The following is a 17283-nucleotide window of genomic DNA, read 5'->3' as shown; positions in this document are numbered from 1 at the left end:
AATCTCCAAAGGAAAAAGGGAGAGGGCCTGAGACAGAGGTTGGGCAGGGAAAGGCTCAGAACAGAAAGGAGCGGAGAGTAAGGTGAACACACGTGAATCTCAGAAAAGGCAGGCAAGACAGGTCAGAAAGGAGGTCTTAGAGCCTGGAAGACAAACCCAAAGTAAAGAAAATTCTCAGCCTTTGGGAAATCAGGCAAAGAGGGATGTCCAGGGAGGAAAAAAAAAGGCTGAGAAAATTGTTGGGATGGAGATGAGTAGTAATAATAACATTGGTATTTGTTAAGCACTTACTACATGCAGAGCACTGTTCTAGGCGCTGGGGTAGATACAGGGGAATGAGGTTGTCCCACGTGAGGCTCACAGTCTTCATCCCCATTTTACAGATGAGGGAACTGAGGCACAGAGAAGTGAAGTGACTTGCCCAAAGTCACACAGCTGACACGGGGCAGAGTCGGGATACGAACTCATGACCTCTGACTCCCAAGCCCGGGCTCTTTCCACTGAGTCACGCTGCTTCTCTAGAATGAAAGTTGTAAGGGGAAGAATCCAAGAGAAAGAGTTCTATTCATTTAGTATTTACATTAGTATTGCTAGTTACACTATTAATTATATTACTAATCATATGAGTATAAATACATTAGTATTTCTTAAATACCATTTAAAATAAATTGTATTTATGAACTACTTTACTGTGAGCAAAGCACTATACTAAGGATTGAAAAAAAAAGGGTCAGATGAGAATTAGGCAATGTCGCCATCCCACAGAAGGCTCACAATCTTAGAATCAGTTGAGAGGAGGGATTTGGTAACAGATATAAAAGGGAAGATGAAACGAACGAAACCCTAAAACAATATGAAAGACAAGACTCAGAGTCCAACAGGTGAGGTGGTAAAAGGGATCAGTAGGGCTTCCCGATAAAGAAGAGAAAAAGTCAAAATTTTAGGTTCCCCCAAGTAGCACATAGTGCATAGGAAATGGATGGGAATGTTTAAGTTGTGACATTCAGTGATCCCTACAAGAGCAGTACACTGTATTTGACAATGGGAACTGGCAGAGGGAGCGAAAGTTGAGAAAACAAGGTGATTCAAGGAACTCAGTACCCTGTGCCGGTCTCGAGGGACTGGAGTGGGTTATGAAAGCAGTCTGTATTGAAGGGCATGATAGGAAGAATACCAATATCCTGGATATGCAAGGTTATGAAAACGATGTGTACAGGGTGGTAAAATGAGGCTTTAGATATTTTAGGCAGACACGTTGGGTATCCTGGGAACCTAATGGGATGGCTGTAACTGTAATAATAATAATAATAACAGAGGTAATGGTATTAGTTTAGCACTTATCATGTATCAAGCACTGTTCTAAGCACCAGAGTAGATACAAGCTAATCAGATTGGACACAGTCTCTTTCTGACAGGGGACTCACAGTCTTAATTCCCATTTTTAAGATGAGGTAACTAAGATACAGAAAAGTTAAGTGGCTTACCCGTGGTCACACAGCAGACAAGTGGTGGAACAGGGATTAGAACTCAGGCCCCTCTGACTCCCTGGCCCATGCTCTATCCACTAGGTCATACTAGATGAAGTTTCAGCGGGGTTGAGGTTCATCGGTTGTTCCTGACAGGAGACTACCTCTCTCTGATGAATAAAGACAGACTGGTCGGAGAAATGTTACAGTAGACCAGGGCCGATTCTGAGTTGTTGATCTGAAGGCCTGCACTGTGAGTTTTTGCCTGATGGAGCTGGAGACAAGGGGATATCCAGTCCCAAAGCAAATCCATACTTCATATCCAATCAAACCACCTTTCCTGGAATCAATAATACCAATACTAATGCCAAGATGAATAAATAAATGCCAATGGTTAACTGAGTGATCCTCAAAAAGGATCCCAAGATTCTGCTCAGCTAGAGACCCCAGTTAGGGGTAACATAGGCAGAGCTACTCAGTCCCTTCCTGATATCCAAACCAGTCATTGATCAAGACAAATTTTAAGAGGGTTTTTTTCACCAGCAATGTTAGCACTGAAAAACTGTCTTTTTTCCTGTTTCTCACCTCCACATTCCTTTTCTTCACCCCCTGCCATGCTCTCTTCACCTCTGCCTAAGGATAATCGGTTCTGAGGATGATTGATTTTAGCAGGCCAAGACTCCAGCCATCTGATAGCTTCTTATACCAAACCTATCTGGTCTCTCAAGTGTTTTCTTTAGTTTGTTTATCTTCCTTATAAATTGGACAGAAAGGGGAAGTTCTTATCCTAAGATTTATCGACCGAGATTCACGCTTGCAGTTCCACTAAATGTAGCCACGCAGTATTTCACAAGCACCTCTTTTCGTGTGGTTCTAAAAAACCTAAAACATAAGTGATATATATTTTCTAAGTCTCTGATTTCAGCCATTTGTTTGGGCTTAATAAAATAACTCATGCAAAAAGCCAAAATGAGCTAATTTTATAAATTTTTATTCATTCCAGATCTAGTCATTTTAATGATACTTATTAGCTAGTTATGACACTTATTAAGCTTTTACTAAGTATCAAGCATTGTGCTAAGTGCTGAGGTGGTCACAAATTTATCTGATCTTAGAACTGTACCTGTCCCTCACAAGGCTTACGATTTAAGATGTAGGTTAAACTGAGATGAAGAGTCCATGGGCTTTTGATAGTCTGTAATTTGTCCCAAATCTTTCACTTTCTCCCACAATCCTCCAATTTCATCTAATTAAATCCCAACCTCAGGGTCTAACCAACTTCAGGGCCTAGTGTTCTCAGGGAATGTGTTTATTTTATTGTTATATTGTCCTCATCCAAGTGCTTAGAACAGTGCTCTGCCCTCAGTAAATATGAGTGACTGACAATGAGCACATAGAGCATAGGTTATAGACTGCTTAACAAGCTAAGCTAACTTAGCCAACTAACTAACTAAGCTAACTAACCACCAAAAGGGACTTGGATTGCTCCGCCAGCAGATTGGACATTTTCTAATCTCTGAAAATATCATATGCTGCACAGTACAGTGAACTGATCCCATAGTCAGGTAAGAATATAAATTTTCCGATGGTATCAATATGGCTGCCTCTCTTGGACCCTTGGGAAACTGACCTAATCCTCATTAAACGGCCCATCTTAGATATGAGGAAATGAAGGGACAAGAAGTCTTTGCCTGCCATGATCAACTACGGTTTCTGAGCTTCCACTATGAGCGTGGTACTGAAATACGTGCTGCTAGGCCTAACAAATTTGAATGTCACCAAACGGTAAATCTTGAAGGGGGCATCTAGTGCTCGAATCTGTGCTCTGAGAAAATCATACCTCCTTAATTGGTTCCTCCCAAATGGGAAATCTGCTTTCCTCCCTATGTCTTAGTTGGTTCCTCAGAATCTCCAGAGTCAAACTTAGGATTCAAAATACTGCAGGTGGGGCCAGTTGTTGTTTGTGGGGCCTTGGCCAGATTTTTATGGCATTCTCTATTGTATTGTACTCTCCCCAATGCTTAGTAAAGTGCTCTGCAAACATAAGTGCTCAATAAATATATATTGATTGGTAAAGTCCTCATTTGCACCAATAAATAAAGCCAGAGAGGCCAACTTCGGTGTACCTTGCAGATTCCAGAAGTAGTGCATTCACTTTAAGAAACAAAAAGTACTTCATGAATATTCAGCTGCCAGGAGAAACTATTCTCCAAATGGATTCCTTGAACCTACTACTAATTCCCCTCAACCTGAAGTAAGGGCTTTATTCATTGCTACACACTGCTGGGTCAGACAGGACTGGATAAGCAAGAGTAAGATGAGCAAATATGAGTTTGAAAGATAAAGGAAATGACTTGTCCACTTCCACAGCAGCGAAACATGTCATCCCTGTTTGGCTGTCTCCATTCTTTGTGCCTTACCAAGAACTCTTTGCTGCTATTCTTTCAGTTCTGGTTTGCTTTCTCCATTCCCCCTGCTTGCCTAGGGCCCCTCATTTTCTCTTAACTAATTTCTCCCAACTGCCCCATAATAATAATGTTGGTATTTGTTAAGCGCTTACTAGGTGCTGAGCACTGTTCTAAGCACTGGGGGAGATACAGGGTAATCAGGTTGTCCCACGTGGCACACACATTGAATCCCCATTTTACAGATGAGGGAACTGAGGCACAGAGAAGGTAAGTGACTTGCCCACAGTCACACAGCTGACAAGTGGCAGAGCGTGGAGTCGAACTCATGACCTTTGACTCTGAAGCCCACGCTCTTTCCACTGAGCACACTGAGCCACGCTGCTTCTCCATGAAACCCTTGACCTTCCCCATACCTTGGAAATCCGTTTTTTTAATTGCCACTCAACTAAATTAAACCAGTCAGAGACCACAACTCAACTAAACCAGTCAGAGACCACAACTTTCTCATTAGTTCTAAAGAGCTACCCCTTCTTGCCCCACTTTGACAACAACCGAGCCACTGGTTGTTGGTTTTTCCCCTGCTGCCTGGCTCTTCCTGGTTATGGACACGATATGGCTCAACAGGAATTGGCTGCTAGGGGTTTAAAATCCTCTCTCACGGATTCCCTCGGAAACTCTGCAGCGAGTCGGTGACAGAGTGTAAAGCTGTTCCACCCCCCGCCCTTGTCTCCAGAGCTATGCCCTCTCCCACAGTCCCTCACATCAGGGAAGATTGTCTCGGTTTCAACCTTCCTGCTGTTGGTCTGTCAGGGAGAGCTTTCCGGAGGCAGACTTAGAGAATGCTGAGCTAAGGATCCTTGACTCGGAAATAGGTGCAATGGACACTGAGGAAAAGGATGAATCAGGTAGACCTCAGGGTTTGTCTTTTCATTTTGAACCCCATCGTTTTCTGAGTGGCGCAGAGAGAAGAGTGAAGGAATACCCAGTACTGCTTACTTTACTATTAAGCCCTGCTTGAAGGTAATAATGTGCGCTCTGTGGGACACTTGGTATTCGGTGAATTCTTGATTGATTGCTTTGTACTTGGCAATCTCGGTCTCCAGCCTATTGTCTGCTCACCTCTGGGATAGTTTTTCTGAGCCGTTCCGTGTGGATGGCTCTATCGGCGCGGCTCCTAATATATCTGTATTTTACAATTTCAGTGTCGAAGCAAACTCCATTATTCAGTGACGGATCAAACCTTGCTATCCCAGCTCCCTTCAATAATAGACTCCCGCAGAATTGGAAATGTCGCTTGCAAATGAGGTCTTGGTCCTCTTCTATCTTTTGACTTCTTCTCAAGCTTCCTTCTATTTTAAGCATCTGGTTGAGTGTTTTTCTTTAGTCTTTCTAGATTGAATATAACCCCCATAACCTCTAGACTGAACTCTCCTTGTGGGCAGGGATCATGTCTATCAACTCTATCGAATTGTACTCTCCCAAGCGCTTAATACACTGCCCTGCACACAGTAAGCTCTCAATAAATATCACTGATTGATATCGCTTTCTTACCTCCGGAATAAACCCGCTCTACTAAAGGCAGAGTAACTACTTGACATTTGGTGTCTCCAGCAAAATATCAACCTTTAATGTTTGACAGAAGGCTTAGTGTTCCTCCATGGTAAGGGGTTAAACGCTTTGGGAGGACCATTAAGTCTGCTGGTCGCTAGGGCGACCTATTCCTAGGTTGCTGGAGACACTCCTGGTTCCAGTGCCCTTCTTTTAGTGAATTTTAATGCCGCTATTTGTAGGCAAGGAACATGTCTACCAACTCTGTTGTGCTGAATTCTCCCAAGTGCTTAGTACAGTGCGCTATACAAAGTGCTCAATAAATACCACTGATGATGATATTGACTTCTCACTATGAGATATTATGCAAATCTTACCTTAGCCTAACCACCTCCCTTTGATGCATTTTGACTGACTTGAATAGTGACTTAAAGTCCATCCAATTTAGCATTAAATAATGACAGCTCTACTTAGCATAGTTAACAGGGGATTTTTAGTATTATTAGCAAAAGGTGCCTTTTTAGCTGAATAGAATGTAAAAGATAGAACTTTGCAAATTATGTACTTGCATATATACACAACATTAACTCAGCCATTAATTCAGCTTTATATTATTGGCAGAGATTTATACTACTATTATATCATAGGACTGTTTTGAATATGTTTATATTGTGTTGGCCAATCTTTTGGGCTCTTGGGGGATGCGTTAATGCATTTTATTTACATTTCCTCTAGGAAACTAGATTTTATTTAGTCCTTTTTTGCATAACGGTCTATTTTCATGGGACCAATTAAGTGTAAGCCAGGGCAGAAGTGTACCTACAATTGAGGAAGTAACTTATTTCATTCTTTCCATTTTAGCATTCTGGGAGTCTAACATCCATTCTTGTTTTGTCCCTAGGAGTTTCCTTTTGAACTCAGGCTTAGCAAGCCCTGATGTCACTGTACTGAAATGAATTTGGAGGCCCACGTGTCCATTATTAATAGCACAGGGTTTAACTGAAAATTGGGGTGATGTGTTCATAGGAATGAGATCAGATACACCCCAGAGTTGATGGTCAGGTTTTCATTCATTCATTGGTTCATAATAATAACAATAATAATAATGGTATTGGTTAAGCACTTTTTGGCCAAGCACTGTTCTAAACACTGGGGTAGAGACAAGGTAATCAGGTTGTCCCACATGGGGCTCACAGTCTTAATCCCCATTTTACAGATGAGGTAACTGAGGCCCAGAGAAGTGAAGTGACTTGACCAAAGTCACACAGCTGACAAGTGGTGGAGCCAGGATTAGAACCCATGACCTCTGACTCCCAAGCCCAGGCTCTTTCACTAGGCCCCGCTGCTTCCCTAAGCATGCTGCTTCATGGCAAATGATTCTGGGAGTCAGGAATGGGGGCTTCAGCTATCTCTCAGCTCATTCTCATTTTCTCCCCCTAACTCCTCCCTCCCTCACTACTTTTGGTGCAGGAGAGAAAGCAGCATGGCCTAGTGGATATAGCATGGACCTAGGAATCAGAAGGACCTGGGTTCCAACTCTGGATCTGCCACTTGTTTGCTGGGTGACCTTGGGAAAGTCTCTTCACTTCTCTGGGCCTCAGTTACCTCATCTGTAAAATAGGGATGAAGATTGTGAGCCCCAGGTGGGACAGGGACCATGTCCAACCTGATTAGCTTATATCTATCCCAGCACTTGAAACAGTACCTGGCACATAGTAAGCACTTAAAAAATACCATTAAAAAAACAAACAAACACCTCCCACCCCTTCAAATCAGCCAGAACCCAGCAGTTCCCATTTTCCAAGCCCTTCTAAAATCTTACCTCTTCCGGAAAGGCCTTTCCAGATTCATTCCAAACTACTACCCTTAGCTATACATTTATATAAATGTCCACTTCACTCATTCATCTATTTTTAACTTTTAACTTTTTTAATTTTAACAGGGAATATGTCTACCAATTCTATGTTGTGATATTTTACTCTCCCAAGTGCTTAGTAAAGTTCTCTGTGCACAGTAAGTGCTCAATAGATATGGCCGATTAATTGATTTAACTTTCTATACTCTCGTTACTAGAAATATCTTGTCCTTCCCTTTGCTTCTACCATGTGTTAGTCTTCCCCTCTAGAATCTATGATCCTTGAGGGTGAGAACCATGACTTTTACTCCTGTGGTACTCTCCCTAGAGTGCTCCGTGTACTGCTTGTGTCCCACAGAATTCTAATGATGCAAATACTCTTTCTAAAAACTTGGAAACCAACCTTGGGGGAAAATAAGAATTTCCTCACTCATTCCTCAACAAACTCAGGGCTAAAGCCATCAGCCCTTGAGACAAATTCATCTCTCCCAATCCCACAGTGAGCCTCTCACATAGTAATCCAGAATAGAACAATTCTCCTGGTGCTGAGAGTTGGGGAAGGTCGAGGTCGGCTAACTTGAAAAGAGTGACGGGAGCTGCAACTTCACAGTGAAGAATGAAGTGTCAGGCACACAGAGGGCTTTCAGCACTTCTAAACCTGCTTTCTTCACTTGTCATCTGTCTGACCTTGAAGGATTACTTGACTGCTCTGTGCCTCAATTTCCTCATCTGTGAAATGAGGATTAAACACCTGTTCTTCCCTTCCAGTTAGTCTGTGAGCCTCATGTTGGACAGGGATTTGGTCCAATCTTATTCATGTTGTATCTCCCTAGCACTTAGTAGAGTGATTGGCACATACTAAACCCTTAAAAAAATTATTATTATTATTAACCATTTATGGGTAGAATTTCACTATCAGTAGTAGTGTCTTCAGATAGTTTATATTTGCCTTTCGTATTCAGAGATGAGTCTGCCAGTCAGGGATGGGGGGGTATAGCAAAGAGTTCCAGATTTTAGTTCTGTATTTGAAAGACTGCTCTCAAAACCTCATTTTCCAGTAAGCTAATAAAAACTCTAAAAATCTAACCAAGCCAGTTTAATATTTTATGTTTCACAGGAAAGATGTGTGCTTCTCTGCTGCCAGTGTAAGTAATGGCTCAATAGAGCATAGCCATGACATTTTTCCATGCGTGGACAAGGCTTTACTTATATCCAAAAATGTTCACGAGTTGAAGACAACCCTCCTGGAGAAGGCTCCAGTGAATAAGTCTTATAAGAAAACCAAGAATCAGAAGATACCATTACCTTCATCCTGAATCCTAATTAAATCTCTGAATTCTTCTCCAAATGTCTGCTCCCAAGGTCAACTTCTAATTTTTCATTTTATTTTATGGTAAAGCACTTGTTAAGTGCTTACTATGTGCCAGGCACTGTACTAAGCCCTGGCTTAGATACAAACAAATCAGGTTGGACACAGCCTATATCCCATATGGGGCTCCCAGACTTCCTTCAACCCCATTTTACAGATGAGGTAACTGAGGCACCGAGAAGTGAAATGACTTACCAAGGATCACACAAGTGGCAGAAAAGGGATTAGAACCCAGGTCCTTCTGATTCCCAGTCCCACCCTCTATCCACTAAGCCATGGTGCTTCTCAATTGCACCTCACTCTCAATTTTCCAACCTCCAATGCTATTCCCCCTGTCTGAAACTCTCTCCCGTTTCAAATCTTCCAGATCCAAGCAACTCCCATTTTCCAAGCCCTTCTAAAATCTCAACTCTTCCAGACAGCCTTTCAGAATGTTTTTAAATGGTATTTCATTCCCAATAACCACCCTTAACAACCATGTACGTTATATACATATATATGTATGTCGATCTGTCTTCTATTTCATTCACTCACCTATTTTTAACTTTCTCTTTTTGCTCTTCCCCCCTCCCAGTCCCAAAGCACTTATGTATATATCTGTAAGTTCATTTATTTGTATTGACGTCTATCTCTCCCACTCTAGACTGTGAGCTCACTGTGGACAGGGAATGTCCCTGTTTATTGTTGTATTGTACTTTCCCAAGTGCTTAGTACAGTGCGCTGCACACAGTAAGCATTCAATAAATATGATTGAATGAATGAATAAGCTTTCTACAATCTTATTATCAGATGTATCTTGTCCCTCTCCCTGCCCACTTCTTCCCTGCCCACAAAGATCTTATAATCTAGAGACTGTAGGGATGGAATAGGGGTGGAATAGAATAGAATTGGAAATAGTAAAAAATAACTTTGGAAAACAAGTGATCTTCTTTTAAATTGGGAGGGATGGACAAGATGCATCCTAGGGTCTTGAGGAAATGGCTGATGTTCTTGTACAGCCACTAGCTATTTTTGACAGGAAAATAATATGGACCATATGGTCTCTTGAGAGTCTTTCTGCTCAGATTAGGAGAAATCTCTGGCAATCAGAAAAGGGTAAATCGATATCTTTTCAAAAGAAATGTCTCTGGTGCTACAGAACAGTCTGCTTTAAGATCGATACCTGGGATGATATTACAATCAATGATCAAACCATTAATCTAAAGGTACCTGAAAGATCATAAGCTACTAAAAAGTGAACAAAATGACTTTCTGAATAGAAAATCATCAGACCAATTCCTTCTTAGGACAGTGAGTCCAAGATGTTATCTAAGCCTTCTGATTTCTCGATCTAGTCTTCCTACAACACTGGACTCTGTTTCTACTGGCATCTTCACTGAAAGGTTTTCTAAAAGGATAATCTATGTCATACTACTGTCCGTAATTTGGGTGACAGGCTTCATGGCTGTTGCCTAATCAATCAGTGGTAATTATTGAGCACTTACTGTGTTCAGAGCACTGCACTAAATGCTTGGGAGAGTACAATACACCAGAGATGGTAGACATGTTCCCTGCCCACAAGGAACTCACAGTCTAAAGTAATCCTGGAGTGGTCCTCTTCAATATCTTTTTGACCTATGCATGTTATTCACAAACCCACCCACCTAGGTTGCAGATGATAGAACAGTGAGGTTGATTACACTTGGGAAGAATGGAATCAAATTCAAAGTGGGCTGAACAAGTAGTTAAAACTATCCTAAAACCAAGATGTTCTTCAGCAGGGACAACCTAATATCATTATTATTACATCTGTTGAGCATTTATGTGTCAAGCATGGTTCTAGGTGCTGAGGTAAATACAATTAAATCAGGCTGGGCAAAGTCCCTGTCCCATATGAGGTTCACAGTCTAAGTAGGAAGAACAGGTATTGAATCTCCATTTTATAGATGAGGAAAGAGAAGCACAGAGAAGTTAATTACCCAAGGTCACACAGCAGGCAACTGGCTGAGCCGGGATTAGAACCCTGGTCCTCTGACTCCCAGGCCTGTGTCTTTCCACGAGGCAGACAAAGTATTCTGTGGTTGTGGAAAATAGTTTGGAAAAATTCTCTATAAGAGGTGGACTAACTGAGGTGACCAGTAGACCCATCAGTGAAGAACTCTGAATTTTTTCCCACCATCATGGCACCGAAGGGGATAGGCAAATCAACCAATCAATAGCATTTACTGAGCCATCACTGTGTGCAGAGCATTGTACTAAGCACTTGGTACAGTACTTACCAACAGAATTGGTAGACACATTCCCTGCCTCTTAACGTCTGAAATTCAAGTTTCCCCATACATACAATTCATCCAGGATTGTGTGAAGAAGAGAGAATACAAAAGAAATGGCAAGTGCTTTGCAAATAAGGGGTAATAGAATTGCAAAGCGATAGTCTTCGTGAAAGAAATGTGAATGGAATACACACATCTTGCCGTGATAATCAGGTTCCGACTTTAAATGGATTTATGAAATTGAAGCCAAAAAAAAAAAACTGAATCAAATCCCTTGAAGAGAGAGCTGCCAGAAGTCACCTGCTCTACTTGAAAGGCAAAAGGCTGATTGAAAATAGCTACATATCAGAGCTCCATTTATAATATTCTTTAACTATGGGGAGGAAAATAATGGTAATGCTGATTGGTGAGATGGCTGGGATTCAGAACAAATGAATGAGATTTCAAGGGAGAAAGGTTTGAAAATCTTCCATTGGAGCTAAGGTGGACAAACAATGTGGAGCTGAAAGAAAGCTCGAAAGGAATAAACCACTAATATCCATTTAGGCTAAGATTAGGTGAACATCAGATCAGGTTCATCTTAGCTAAGCATATGACTCAAACCACTGGAGAGCTGCAATCCCTGTTGGTTCCTCTCCTCCAGTTACCGAAATGAAGCATTCCAAGGGAATCAGAATGAAGCGTACTTCACCATGGCTTCCTAATGCTCATATCACCACTACTTTGTTCAACTTGGTATCTATTGAGCAGCTATCGAGTATAGAGCGTTGTACTAAGAACTTGGAAGAATATATTCAAAGCTTTGCATATATTTTTTATGGTCTCTGTTAAGCACTTACTATGTGCCAAAAAGGTACACTTAGCACCGGGGTAGATACAAGATAATGAGGTTGGACACAGTCCCTGTCCTGGATAAGGTTTACAGTCTAAGTTGAAGGGAGGAGGATTTAGTGGCTTAGTGGAAAGTGCGCAGGCTTGGGAGTCAGAGGTCGTGAGTTCTAACCCCGGCACCGCCACTTGTCAGCTGTGTGACTTTGGGCAAGTCACAACTTCTCTGTGCCTCATTTACCTCACCTTTAAATGGGGATTAAGACTGTGACCCCCATGTGGGATGATCTGATATCCTTGTATCTAACCCAGCGCTCAGACCAGTGCTCGACACAAAGTAAGAGCTTAACAAATACCATCATTATTATTATTATTTAAGCCTCATTTTGCAGATGGGGTAACTGAGGCACAAGAAGTGACTTGCCCTAGGTCTCTCAGCAAATAAATGTAACTGGGATTAGAACCCCGGTCCTCTGACTCCCAGGTCCACACTCTTTCCATTAGGCCACACTGCTGTCTCGTACTGTGCTTCTGGTGCTTTCGGCAAATAGTGTAGAGTCTGATGGTTTCTCAAGATGAATCCCATTCTCTCTGATAAACTGGATCTGTAGCCAAATTGGTAAAGGATTTCAGGGGAAAGTGAGTTTCCTGGCAGAGTGAGACTGGAGACTCTTCTTCAAGGTCTGTGTAGAAAATCTTTCTGAAACACAGGTAACTCCATGATGAAGAGTCATTTTTTTTTTTCCCCTGAAGAAAAAGATATTAGACCACAAAGAGAAGAGGAAATGAACATGGGTGGTGGTAATTTGTATTTTCTGTCAGGAAAAAATTGCCACAAAAATAAGCCAACAGGTCAGAAAAACCAATTCCGAGTAGAAAATATGTTAACCTCCAATGGGTTTCTACATAACTGCCCTTTTTAAACTTTTCTCTTGACATAAAAACAATGTAAATCAGCTCTTGGCTATTTTACGTAAACTATGGGAAGAATGTGCCAGATGATAACCTAGGAAGACTGTAATATATTATTGTTTAAAGAGGGACTCCAAGATTCTGCAATGATTCAAAGCCTGTTTATCACTCTGATGTCAGTGCTTTCACTCTTTCCTTCTGGGAATAGCTAATAAAGAGTTCTTTCAACCCTACCCTTCACCAAACAATCATTTCCTTTCTATTTTGACTTTAAAGTTACCACAGGGGTTGCATCGCTAGAAAATAAAAAAGCTCACCCACAATGATAGGAATATGTGCATATGTGTGTTTAACCCAGCCTCAAGAAGGAGAAACATTTTAGAAGACTAAAAAGATAATTAAATTCAGCATAGTTTTACAAAATGGCTAACTTAAGATGGTTATTTAATCATACGAAAATTGTGGTATTTTTTAAACACTTATGAAGTGCTGAGCTCTGTACTGATCGCTGGAATAAATATAATATAATCAGGTCAAGGCATGGTCCCTGCTCTACACGGGTCTTACGGTCTAATGGGGAGAGAGATATCTTATCCTTGTTTTTTTGCAGATGAGGAAACTGAGACACAGAGAAGTTAACTGACTTCCCCAAAGTCACTGAGCAAGCAAGTGATGAAGCCGGAATTAGAACCCAAACCAGTTATCCTGACTTCTAAACCTGTTCACTTTCCAGTAGACCATGCTGCTTCTTTGCTTAATATTTCAAGAGGGGGGAAAAAAAATAAAGTCCTTGATAAATTTTCACAGGTGACACTTTTAGTGTCACCATTAACTCATATCCAGGGAAATAGAACAGGCCCCAGAATGGACTCTTAGATAACTAATACCAAGCACTGAGTTCTGTTGAGGGATCCAACAATAACCCTTGCAATAAGTGGTGGTTAAAAGAGGTTTCTAGGAAGAGAAGTGGGAATTCATGGGGATGGTGTCCTAAAACCTACATCGGCCTCAGTCCAATAGTCACCCTGAAATAATCCACAACCTTGGTCTAAAGCTTCTTGGGGAGGTACCACAATATAACAGACCTCCTGATTTTAAACCGTTTCCAGTGGTATTTGTTAAGCGCTTATAATGTGCCAAGTACTGTACTAAACACTGGGATAGAAGCAAGTTAATCAGGTTGGGCACAGTCCATGTCCCACACAGGATTTGTAGTTTTCATGCCCATTTTACAAAGGAGGTAACTGAGGCACAGGAAAGTTAAATAATAGTAATAATAATAACAATAATAACTGTGGTATTCTTTAAGAGCTTACTATGTGCCAAACCCTTTACTAAGCAATGGAGTAGATACAAGATAATCAGGTCCCACATGGAGCTCATAGTCTAATTAGGAGAGATAATGGGTATTAAATCTCCATTTTGCAGATGAGGGAACTAGACACAGAGAAGTCAAGTGACTTGCCCAGTGCCACTCGGCAGACAAATGGCGGAGCTGGGATTAGAACCCAGGTCCTCTGACTCACAAGCCTGTACTCTTTTCACTAGGACACTACTTTTTCAATTAATTTATCGATCACTTGATTCCTTTGATTTATACAAAGGAAACAGCTTGGGCTAAGCCAAGAAGCTTGGAAGTGAATTAAACTAAGAGTTATTCAGTTTTGCAGGGTGGGTGTTCAAGGAGAGCAAAAGGAAACACTTCTCACAGTTTATGGAATTTGTAATGTCAGGAAAAGGTGCAGGCCAAAAAACCCATAGATTTAAGAGAGGTTTAGATAGATTCTTGCATGAGAGGTTGTAAAATAGGTCACTGAGGGAGAGTAGAGGGGGAAAGCTAAAAATGGAACATGATCCACGGAGATGGGTGTTCAGGAGGGTATTCATAATACTGTCCCTTTAAACATCAGTTACCCCTCTCAGAGACAAACTGAGATGGATGCACCTTTGGTCTAAGGTGAGCAGAGTTTTACAAAATCAAAGTGGAGCCTCTAGGGGATAGTGCTAAAAAGTTGGGAAAGACAAAGACAGTAAGAGATGAACGAAAAGTGAAAAAAGTACACAGGTGGGGGCTGACAGGGAGGGTGAGGATCTGAAGGGTTGGAGGGAAAAAGATTAGGGTGTCAGGGATGACACATGACCCAAACGGGACCCCTGAACATTTTCAGATGGGCTAGGGTGATCCACCTGCCTAAAATGAAATATCCAGTGACTTTCTAGTAATGGCCCTGCTGGTGAGTTCATGGAAGATTTGGGAGATATTTTGCTAAGAGAGACGAAGAACAGTATGAAAAAGCCATCAGCGAGCGGCTTTGGGGCAAACTCCTTTATGTTCATAGTTGATTTTGCATTCAGGTACAGAAAAGGGTCTTCCTTTCACTGCCAGCTTTGCCCTTCTTGCTGGTGAGGAGGAAGAGGGATGAAGCATCGGGTGGATGCTTGCCTTCCTAGGGTGAAGGACAGCTCACGCAGGATCTGGCGGGGCACCTCGAATGAGCTGCTTGTCGGTGGGGGAGGGGAGAGTGCCTTCCCTTTTCTGCCAGCCCAAGTAGCACTTAGAAAAATGAAATGGAGAAATCAATATGATGCTGATTTATATTTGAATCCCTCTCCTTGAGGCTCAGCACATTCTATCCCCGAGCTTGGTGTGTTTTCAAGAGGCAAAAATCATCATAAATCGAGGGAATGTCAGTTGGACTTGTGAGAGATCTGCACAGCCTAATTCCCCAGCTGAAAAATGGCGTCCGAAGAGGACAGAGTTTCAGACTGGAGTCTGTTGATAATTTTGCCTCTTTGTTATGATGACTGAGTGGTAATATTCATGCTGGAATACAGGAATTACACATTTCCTTGGCAATAAGCCTCAGGTTTGGAATATAAATCATATCGGGCAGGGCCCAGTTGATTAATGGAGTTCTGTTCATGTCAAACCTCACAGAGCTAGATTCTTTTGGTGACTAAATGTCTTCACAGGTGGAAGTTTGACTATTTTGGGGAAGCTGTGTGACTTATTTCAGACTAAAAAAAAATTGTGGTATTTGTTAAGTGCTTACCATGTGCCAGGGACATTTTGCAGATGAAGAAACTAAGGCACCAAGAGGTTAAGTAACTTACTCCAGATCTCTCACAGCAAACAAGTGGCTGAGCCAGACTTAGAACCCAAGTTTTCTGAGTCCCAGGCCTGTGCTCTTTCCACTAGGCCATGCTGTTGCTTGAGAGAATCAGCGTTACAGAAAGTGTTAACCTGATAAAAGAGAAGCGCCTCAAACCAGATTGCAACTCCCAATGTTTCTCATTCTGTTTGCATACAGCAGTACTGCAGTCTGATAAACTCTTTCCTATTAAACCCTGTCCTGAAGAGACCCACTTCAAATTCTAGTTACTTTCAACCCTACTATCATCTGGAATCTGAAACATTACACCAGAAATTCACCCTTGGGAACTTGAACTTCCCCTCTGCCACCCCCACACTTGTAGATGTTTCTGTCTCAGGCCAAGGAATCTGCACAGAGGAGACAATCCAGACCTCTTTACTTGAGGAATTTTCAGACTCCTCAGGGGACGCCTCTGGCTCAGCAGTCTAAAGAAAGGTAATTTCATGGACTGGTAACTCTTCCTTATTGTTACAAAATTTCTTGATAACAAACATGCTTGAGTCAGATTAATATAATTACCTCTCCTTAACACACATCAATTTCCCCAAACAATTTCTCATCATGTGAGAAGTGTCCATTAGGCCAAAGTGAACCACTGACATTTGAGAGGAACATATGAATACACTCTTTTGGGGAGTTCGAAGACAGTGAATTGTGGAAGGCAAAGGAGGGTTGAGTGGTCCAAGCTTCTGGATGTAACTCTGGTATTGTTTCAATCTAGATCAGTTTAGAACATTGAGTTCAGAGATTGGGTCCATTTACAAAACCTCTCGGACCTTTTGTTTTTTATGGTATTGAATACAGTCCCTGTCCTACCTAGGGTTTATAGGATGGAGAACGGGTGTTTTCTAACCATTTTACAGATGAAGAAATTGAGGCCCAGAAGGGTCAAGTAACTGGCCCAAGGTCACACAGTAAGAAAGTGGGGGAGCTGTGGTTTAGGCCCATGTTCTCTGCACTAGACCATGCTGCTTCTTTGAATTGGGCACACCCTAGTGTACCCCAAAGGTCCAAGTCCTCCAGTGCCATATTTTGTGGCCCTCCAGTGAGCCTGTTTAGTTTTTCAAAACTCCCGGCTATGTTCCTGTTTGGAAGAAAGATGCTTAGGTGGGAGTGGGGGGAGAGAAAGGTCCTTGATGAGGAGGAAAGTCTTGTCTACCAATTCTGTTGTATTGTGCTCCCCAAGCAATTAATGCAGTGCTCTCACACATAGTAAGCGCTCCGAAGATACCACCAATTCATGAAAGTACATACAGAGTCAGGGAGAGAAGGGCTACATCCAGAAGCCTTGAGCAGTTCCCCCATCTGGCCCTACCCATCAAGCAATCAGTAGTATTTATTGTGCACTTACTAAGTCCAGAGCACTGTTCTAAGTGCTTGGGAGAGTGTAAAAAAAGAGAATTAGAAGACGCATTCCCTGCCCATAATGAGTTTACAGTCTAGAGTCTATGTGCTGAATTGAATTGTTGGGGACAGGGAATGGTGTCTAC

Source organism: Ornithorhynchus anatinus, chromosome 9, assembly GCF_004115215.2.
Source record: "Ornithorhynchus anatinus isolate Pmale09 chromosome 9, mOrnAna1.pri.v4, whole genome shotgun sequence".
Taxonomy (NCBI): domain Eukaryota; kingdom Metazoa; phylum Chordata; class Mammalia; order Monotremata; family Ornithorhynchidae; genus Ornithorhynchus; species Ornithorhynchus anatinus.
The sequence above is the reverse complement of the archived record's forward strand: the minus strand, read 5'-3'. Positions refer to the sequence as shown.